This window comes from Penaeus chinensis, chromosome 1, assembly GCF_019202785.1.
Source record: "Penaeus chinensis breed Huanghai No. 1 chromosome 1, ASM1920278v2, whole genome shotgun sequence".
In the NCBI taxonomy this organism is placed as follows: Eukaryota; Metazoa; Arthropoda; class Malacostraca; order Decapoda; family Penaeidae; genus Penaeus; species Penaeus chinensis.
The window spans coordinates 32,891,241-32,898,740 of record NC_061819.1 but is presented as its reverse complement, the minus strand read 5'-3'; the positions used below and the strand labels follow the sequence as shown (position 1 = coordinate 32,898,740).

Genomic DNA, 7,500 nt, shown 5'->3' with positions numbered 1-7,500 from the left:
CATAAATACATATATACATCTTGGTCACATATGTGTTTGTGTGTGTATGTTTGTTTGATTCATTCTAGGATCTAGGCCTCTCTCAGTTTATTATTGAGAGGTCACAGTATAACCCTTACCAGATTGGTTGCCCTTCCTAATCCACCGCGGTTCAGCGCGTTAACACTTACGCCACGGCGGCGACTTCCCCTACGACACCTGCGTTTGACTTCGCACGGCGATATGTCGCTTTCTCGCCGTGAGATTAAGTTGCAGCATTTTTTATACGACTGCCGCGGCAAGGAATTAAACTCTTGATCACTAGGGTCGGAGTCCAGTGCTCTAACCACTGGACCATCGAGGCAGTGTGTGTATATGTATATATATACACACAGATACACACATGTATATATTTATAAATGTATATATATTCATATATACACATATATGTCTGTATACATATATACATACGTGTGTGTGTGTGTGTGTGTGTGTGTGTGTGTGTGTGTGTGTGTGTGTGTGTGTGTGGGCATATATGCATATAATTGCCATCATGATTATGCACCGTACAAGTGATGTATTAATTACGAAAAAAACATACTCTAGTGATTGTTAGTTCTGTAGTTTTACAAGATTATGATTAGTACGAACACCAATAAAAGCTATGTTTCATCATGGCAAAGTTCTTATGGGAATGCATGTCCGATCCCACACTTCCTTTAAGCCGAAAGATTCACGAAGAAGCGGTGGCGACGCCTGTGCTTCGTGGCGAGTGAGCAAGGCAAAGGGGACCTTTTGAGTAGAACTCATTTTCTCCCTCTTCATTGGCGTATTTTCGTGCCTGCTAACGACAGAGGTTTTCCGATAACCGCGAGGGTCCGCTGCGGTTTCACGGTCGACTCTTCAGATATGATTATTGTTGATTCTCCAGCCATAGAGAGTCGATTGAACTCGAGCTCTTCAGGCATAACGCTCGACCTCTGCGAAGACGTTGCCCTAACGGTGAGGCGGCGTCGTGTGCCGGCCCTGCCCTTGGCTCAGTGGCTGCGCTCGAACTCAGACCCAGTACGTCACTGAATCATTGGTTTTGTTGCTGCAATAGTTATTGCTGTTGATGTTGTAATTAATTTATATTTAGGTGATCATTGCTAATCGCTATTAACTACTATTTCGCCCCTGTTTGGTCACCGTTCACAATGAAGAATGCTAGAATCAAGCGCCATCCCGTGACATCACGACAAAAGGAAGCGATGAGAAGCCACGCCAGCATCAGGTCTCGTCCGTCGTGCTTGATGTCCCGGCACTCCACCCACCGCGGAGATGACAGCGACAGACCTCCGCGACAGAGACATGATCGGCCAAAGATTACAGGGCGAGGGCGTCAGCATCAGCGTCCACATCACCCCAGACACCCCTCCCTCGCCGCTGCGCCCATCGCCACTCCACTCCGGCGTGGTTGGCGAGTGGGAGCTTATGCTACGCGTTACAAACTTCCAGTATATGACTGTTGATGTCTATGATTTCCCTAGTACATCGGTCATTTATGTATTTATTGCTACGCTACTGTAGCTATCTAACTGTCTACCAGACTCTACTCAAATGTAAGTTCGTGTGTGTGTGTGTGTGTGTGTGTGTGTGTGTGTGTGTGTGTGTGTGTGTGTGTGTGTGTGTGTGTGTGTGTGTGTGTGTGTGTGTGTGTGTGTGATTCAAATAAAGGTACAGGAACCTACTAACGGAGTGTGGTTGGCGCCCCTTTATAGAGGCAGCCTAAAATCAGAGTTTAAGGCACTGTGGGTTTTAATCGCTTTTTAGTTTTCATAATGAGGCCTCGATGGGAAATTACGGGAACAGGCCTATGAGACCGGGATTTAGGGCAAAGTACACCTCGACTAACTGTACATTGGAGAGATAGTATATTTCTAGCCGGGCTATAATAATGTGAAAGGAAATATCGCTATGATGCAGTGAAGGGACGGTAACCCATTAAAAGATTTTTGCCCTCTCGCCCTCTCCTCGCCCTCTCCTCACCCTCTCCTCACCCTCTCCTCACCCTCTCCTCGCCCTCTCCTAACCCTCTCCTCGCCCCTCACTCCTACCATAAGAGAAACGAGGAAGTAGTAAGAATGTTATATATTCTTTCACTTATTTTTTGTTCTCCCTTTTGTGGGGGACGTGGATAGGCGAAAACATGCCATGGCAAGAGAATGGCCGAGAAGCAATTGCAGGCTAATTTAGACTACCAAAACGAAGCATGTCGCTGATATTGTAACAGCGTGGCGACGACAGCGATTGGGAGTCGAGAACAATCAAGCAGTCACTCACCGCTGGCTCGGTTCCCTTCCCCTTCACCGCCCGCTCTCAGTGAGGCCTAAAATCTTCGCATCGATATCATGGCAAGACTCTGCATATCTATACTGACAGTAGTGCCTAATATCGCCATGCCTGTTATTTCCAGTCTACTTTGTATCTCGAGCACGCTGGATAACCCTTGATAAAGAGCGCAGACGGCGTAGGTGCGAGTCTTTTGATTGCCGCGCAGGGAGGAGTTGGCCCTCCGCCGGATCCAGCTAATTTTGGCGTCGTTGCCAGAGGTCATGGGACTCGTATTAGTGTCATCACGTAGTGTTACCGAAGCGAGGCCGTTCAGACTTATAGGTTACTAGATGAAACCGGCCCTTTTGGAAGACATCTTTGCATACTAAGAGAACAACGTCTTCGTTGTAATGCGGCGCGGAATCAGACGGGGAAATGTTACGACGAATCGCGAGCGGAAGTGGTTGGAGAAATAGCGGCCCATAATGCAATTACCTCTAGGCTTTCTACGCGGCGAAATGGGATCACGAAAGCCATGACGAGCCTGACGAGACCGAGGCACCTGCCTCGGCTGCGCGCCCTTGCTTCGCTGGCCCGAGCCAGGGGATTGCATCCATGCCCATTCATATAGGCTTATAAGCAGATCAATGCATTTAAAAGAAAATAAAAAAAATATGTAAATAGGTAGATAAGAGATTACAGGCATAAATATATATATATATATATATATATATATATATATATATATATATATATACATACACATGTACACATTACATACACATGCACTTGCATATGGTCTATTTTGCTAAAACCCGATATTTAAAAAAATACAAAAAATAAAACATAATCAGCTGATCATGTTGTTTGTTTCTTCCATAAAAAAATTCGGGGAAGAAGAAACAAAAGTCACTTGTTTGCATTCAGCTCGTATTCAGTTATTAATCAGGTTTCATACTTGTAGATTCCATTGGCTGCCCCTCGCTTCCTCGTGTGTGCGGAGCCTTCGTATCTCGGATTGAATTGCAAGAAATGGCCTTTTCTTCCTCGTGTCTTCTTCCTCTATCGTAACTTCTGATTTACTCCATTGATAAGAAGTCTCCTTTCTTCCTTTCATATTTATTTAGATCGGCGTTTCGCTGGAAGATGACAGTTGATGAAGATGCTGATATTTCAAATGGCGAAGAAGTATAGTGATAATTTTTGAATTTTATAGAGAGCCTCCGGACCCAAAACAACGCAGATTAATACGAAAACAATAACTTTCATCATAAAAACCAACACAGGAAATATATAACTTTCTTCCCCGTATTCCCGTCGCGAAACTGAATCACACATTTAATATATGTGTTCAGTACTTCCGGATGCCCTGAGTGTGGCCGTGTTGATGCTGCAGGCTGTTAACTGAACCTCTCAAGTAATTATGGGTTGAGCCCTGTTGAGCCCCGGGTTCAGGAGCTACGTGAGCTGGTAACTGATGAGCTCCTCTGCTTGACTGCTCTCTGGCTGTCCCTCTGCCTCGCCTTCGCTTTCCAGAGCCACTCTCTCCGCGTTCTCCCCAGCGCTCTGCCCCTCTCTGCCATTGTCTCTGTCGGTCTCCTTATCTATCTGTTTATTTATCTGTCTGTCTATATGTCTGTCTGTTTGTGTGTCTGTCTACGTCTCTCTCTCTCTCTCTCTCTCTCTCTCTCTCTCTCTCTCTCTCTCTCTCTCTCTCTCTCTCTCTCTCTCTCTTCTCTCTCTTCTCTCTTTCTCTCTCTCTATCTTTCTCTTTTTCTCTCTTTCTCTTTCTCTCTCTCTCTCTCTCTCTCTCTCTCTCTCTCTCTCTCTCTCTCTCTCTCTCTCTCTCTCTCTCTCTCTCTCTCTCTCTCTCTCTCTTTATCTATCTATCTATCTTTCTCTCTTTCTCTCTTTCTCTCTATCTCTACCTCTCTATCTCTCCCTCTCTCTCTCTCTTTCTCTCTCTCTCTCTCTCTTTCTCTCTCTTTCTCTCTCTCTCTCTCTCTCTCTCTCTCTCTCTCTCTCTCTCTCTCTCTCTCTCTCTCTCTCTCTCTCTCTCTCTCTCTCTCTCTCTTCTCTCTCCCTTTCTCTCTCTCTCTTTCTCTCTCTCTCTCTCTCTCTCTCTCTCTCTCTCTCTCTCTCTCTCTCTCTCTCTCTCTCTCTCTCTCTCTCTCTCTCTCTCTCTCTCCCTCCCTCCCTCCCTCCCTCCCTCTCCCTCTCCCTTTCCCTCTCCCTCTTTGTGTGAGCCGACCAGTTAATGGTGATATTGTGCAAAGCTTCCACTCCTTACCTTCCAATATGCATTTATTCCTCATTAAAAGGTAGCTCCCAATACTTACATTCAGCCATAAAGACTTAATCGCTTCGTCAGAACACGCAACTGTCTCTTTTTCTCTCCTTCCTTGCCTGTTAGTGTGTGTCAGGAGAAATGGCCTCCATCTTTAGAACAGAGCTTTGACATAACCGGCGTCAAGTGTATTTTTTGGCGATATGCAGTTTGCTCTCTCCCGTTTACGCATCCAATCCGCATTTTTTGACAGTTTATCAGAAACATCTTTTAGGTACCTTTATATACCACGATCACCGGCTTGGTACTTGAGTGTTGACGCTCAGCTTAACCCTCTATAGCTTACGTGTTGTCGAAATTGCTAACATGTTTTGTGCGTGTATATGTTTTTTTTCACATATATATGATTTCCCTGTTTCAAGGAGGAACGCCTTTCCTTTTGCCTCATGGCAGTGTATAGATATGTTTGGTGTAAATATCACATTGTGTGTTTATTTCACATTTTTTCATTTTCCTCTTTGTCTTGAAGGAATTATTATCGTATCTCATTTCACATTTTCTCGGTTTCCTGTATTGTGAGCATTTCTTTCATATATACTCTACTTTTTATTATTTACACAAATACAAACCATATTACAAACACACCTACATTTAAACAAAACACTGACCGTTCATTTTCTCCCACCAATACCTCATGGCTCATGTAACCCGATTATTCTGGCGAGGCGTATAATCAGCATGTAACGTTATCAGATGAAGCCCTCTCTAACTCTCGATTTCTCTTGCAGTCCCGCCCTCAAGATGGATCTCGAGACTTGAGAGACTTGGAATTATCGAGTGTTACGCCTCGTCCCTCGGTCTTCTTAACGATACTCTGCAGGTGAGAACTTATCAGGTGCCTTTGTAAAATATGTTGTTTCTTTCTGAGTGGATTTTTAGGCGCGCTGCCCACGTCTGCTGCCTCAGTGAACGTGAGCGAAGGCAAGTTCACTAATATAATTGATGCTTGGTATTTAGTCAAGCGTCTCTCCTCGGTGTCTCTCGCCCCCCCCCCCTCCCCTGACTACCCCCGGCCTGCCTCTCCACCTCCCCCTTGACCTTGAGCTCATGCGGGGAGGGGCAGGTGGTCCACAAACCAACCCGACTGGTTGCCCGGCTCTCCCGGTACTTGGCACCCACTCAACTCCCAAGGCTCCTGGGGCAAAAGGGGGGCGGGGAGGGCTAATCGGGTATGGCAGAAGGAATGAGGGATTCCAGCCCGGGGCACGCCAGCTACACCGGCTGAGGCGTACGTCTTACACTCAACCGACGCCATTCTGTACGACGAAAACACAATAGCGAAAATCTGTCTTATTAAAAAGGGAAGAGAAAATAGTATGATCTGCCAAGGGAACAGATGCTGTAGGCGATTAGACGTTTAATTCCGGATGACTTTCTGTTCCCGTGAGCAAATATTCTTGTCCGCGCAGCTCTTCCCGGAATCCACATCATTAGAGCAAAAATGACAGCGGGACAAAGCAGCCATGACTGACAAGCGCAGTCCTGGGAACAGTAGGCTGCTTGAAAAGGCGGACTTTAATGGATATTAATTCTCCTTTTTATTGAATGGGACGATCAGTCAAGAGGCGCCGAGAGGTGATGGCCGTCCCCAGAAGAGCAATTGCTCAGCAGAAGGGGGCAATTTACACCGAATGCGAAAGGCCTCTGGCTCTGCTATCCGGGAGAAGGAACAGTCGACCGCCACGCGCGAGGAGCCTGACGCAGGCCGGAGCATCGCGCCGTTAATGACGGAGCTGCGTCGGCGGGGAAAGGGCGAGGGAGGTGAACGCTCTCTCGGTGGCGCCGCCGCTGCGCCTCTCCAGGTGGCGGGGGCGGCGTCCAGGCGACTGTTTCGTGGCGGCCGCTTCTGGGGCGAGGAAAGCTAACGCGCACAACCAAATGCCGAGGTAAACGCGCACCTTTCCATGCCTTATTTAGACCTTTTGAGGAGAAAATCTAAGTTTGTGATTTTATTTGAGACGGTTTCGATATTTGCAACCATCAACTTATTTGTATAAGTTGATGGTTACATTATTCACAATAATGATGGGTGACAGGGTGTAATATAACATAGCAAAGATAGTTATAATCATATCTTTCGAAGTATGATAATGACTGATGCTGATGATGGCAGTCCTGTTACTACTACTGCTTTAGCTATTAGTACTCTCACCAATAATAATGACAGTTCTACTAATATTAGAGGCAATAACAATAGTCATAATAATGCAAATAATGATGCTAAGGACAGTAGCAACAACGACCTCCTGACGCGACGCGAGGGGACACCGGCCCTCGATGGCAGGTTGCGCGGCGGGGCGGGTCGCTTGGCAACGGTCCCCTTCCCGCACGCACCGGGCCGGGATGCAGCGTCCTTCTATCAGCTTTTTCTAGGAAAGGCGATTGCGCTTAAGGGAGAGCAGTTTACGGCCCTTCCGAGTATATTTTGTGTGTCTGTCATTTGGGTGTTTCTTCTGAAATGGTGGAGGAAGAAGAATTAAAGTTTAGCGTCGGTTGTGCAAGTCATCGTGGCGGCGGCGTCTTTGCTCTCTCTCTCTTTCTCTCTCTCTCTCTCTCGGTGACTTTAATGCGATATATAACTGGCAGCTCGGAATGGCGGTATCTGGCACGGTGCCTGCCAGCTTGCGCAATGCTGCAGGATGTTGCACAGGTTCCTCGCCCTCGTGTGTGTTGTGACGAGGATGCTGGGTTAGCATCATTATCTGCGACTCCAGGCCAGCACCCCCCCTCCACCCCCCTTCACCCCAATACAGCTTACCTGTGACCTCTGACCCCGCTCACCACACAGGTCAAGATCAGCCTTCCACGGCCGAGGCTTCCCTTCCCCCTCGCTGAACAAAAGGCTGACGATCGGAAATGCC

At 47.0% G+C, this 7,500-nt stretch overlaps 1 protein-coding gene across 1 annotated transcript in view; it reads left to right on the top strand.

Moving 5' to 3' along the window:
- LOC125025189 overlaps nt 1-7,500 on the top strand; it is a 49,712-nt gene that overhangs the window by 28,310 nt on the left and 13,902 nt on the right. Inside the window, exon 2 of the mRNA XM_047613168.1 lies at nt 5,368-5,459. The gene's annotated coding sequence lies outside the window, so the exon portion shown is untranslated. The remainder of the gene's footprint in view (nt 1-5,367; nt 5,460-7,500) is intronic.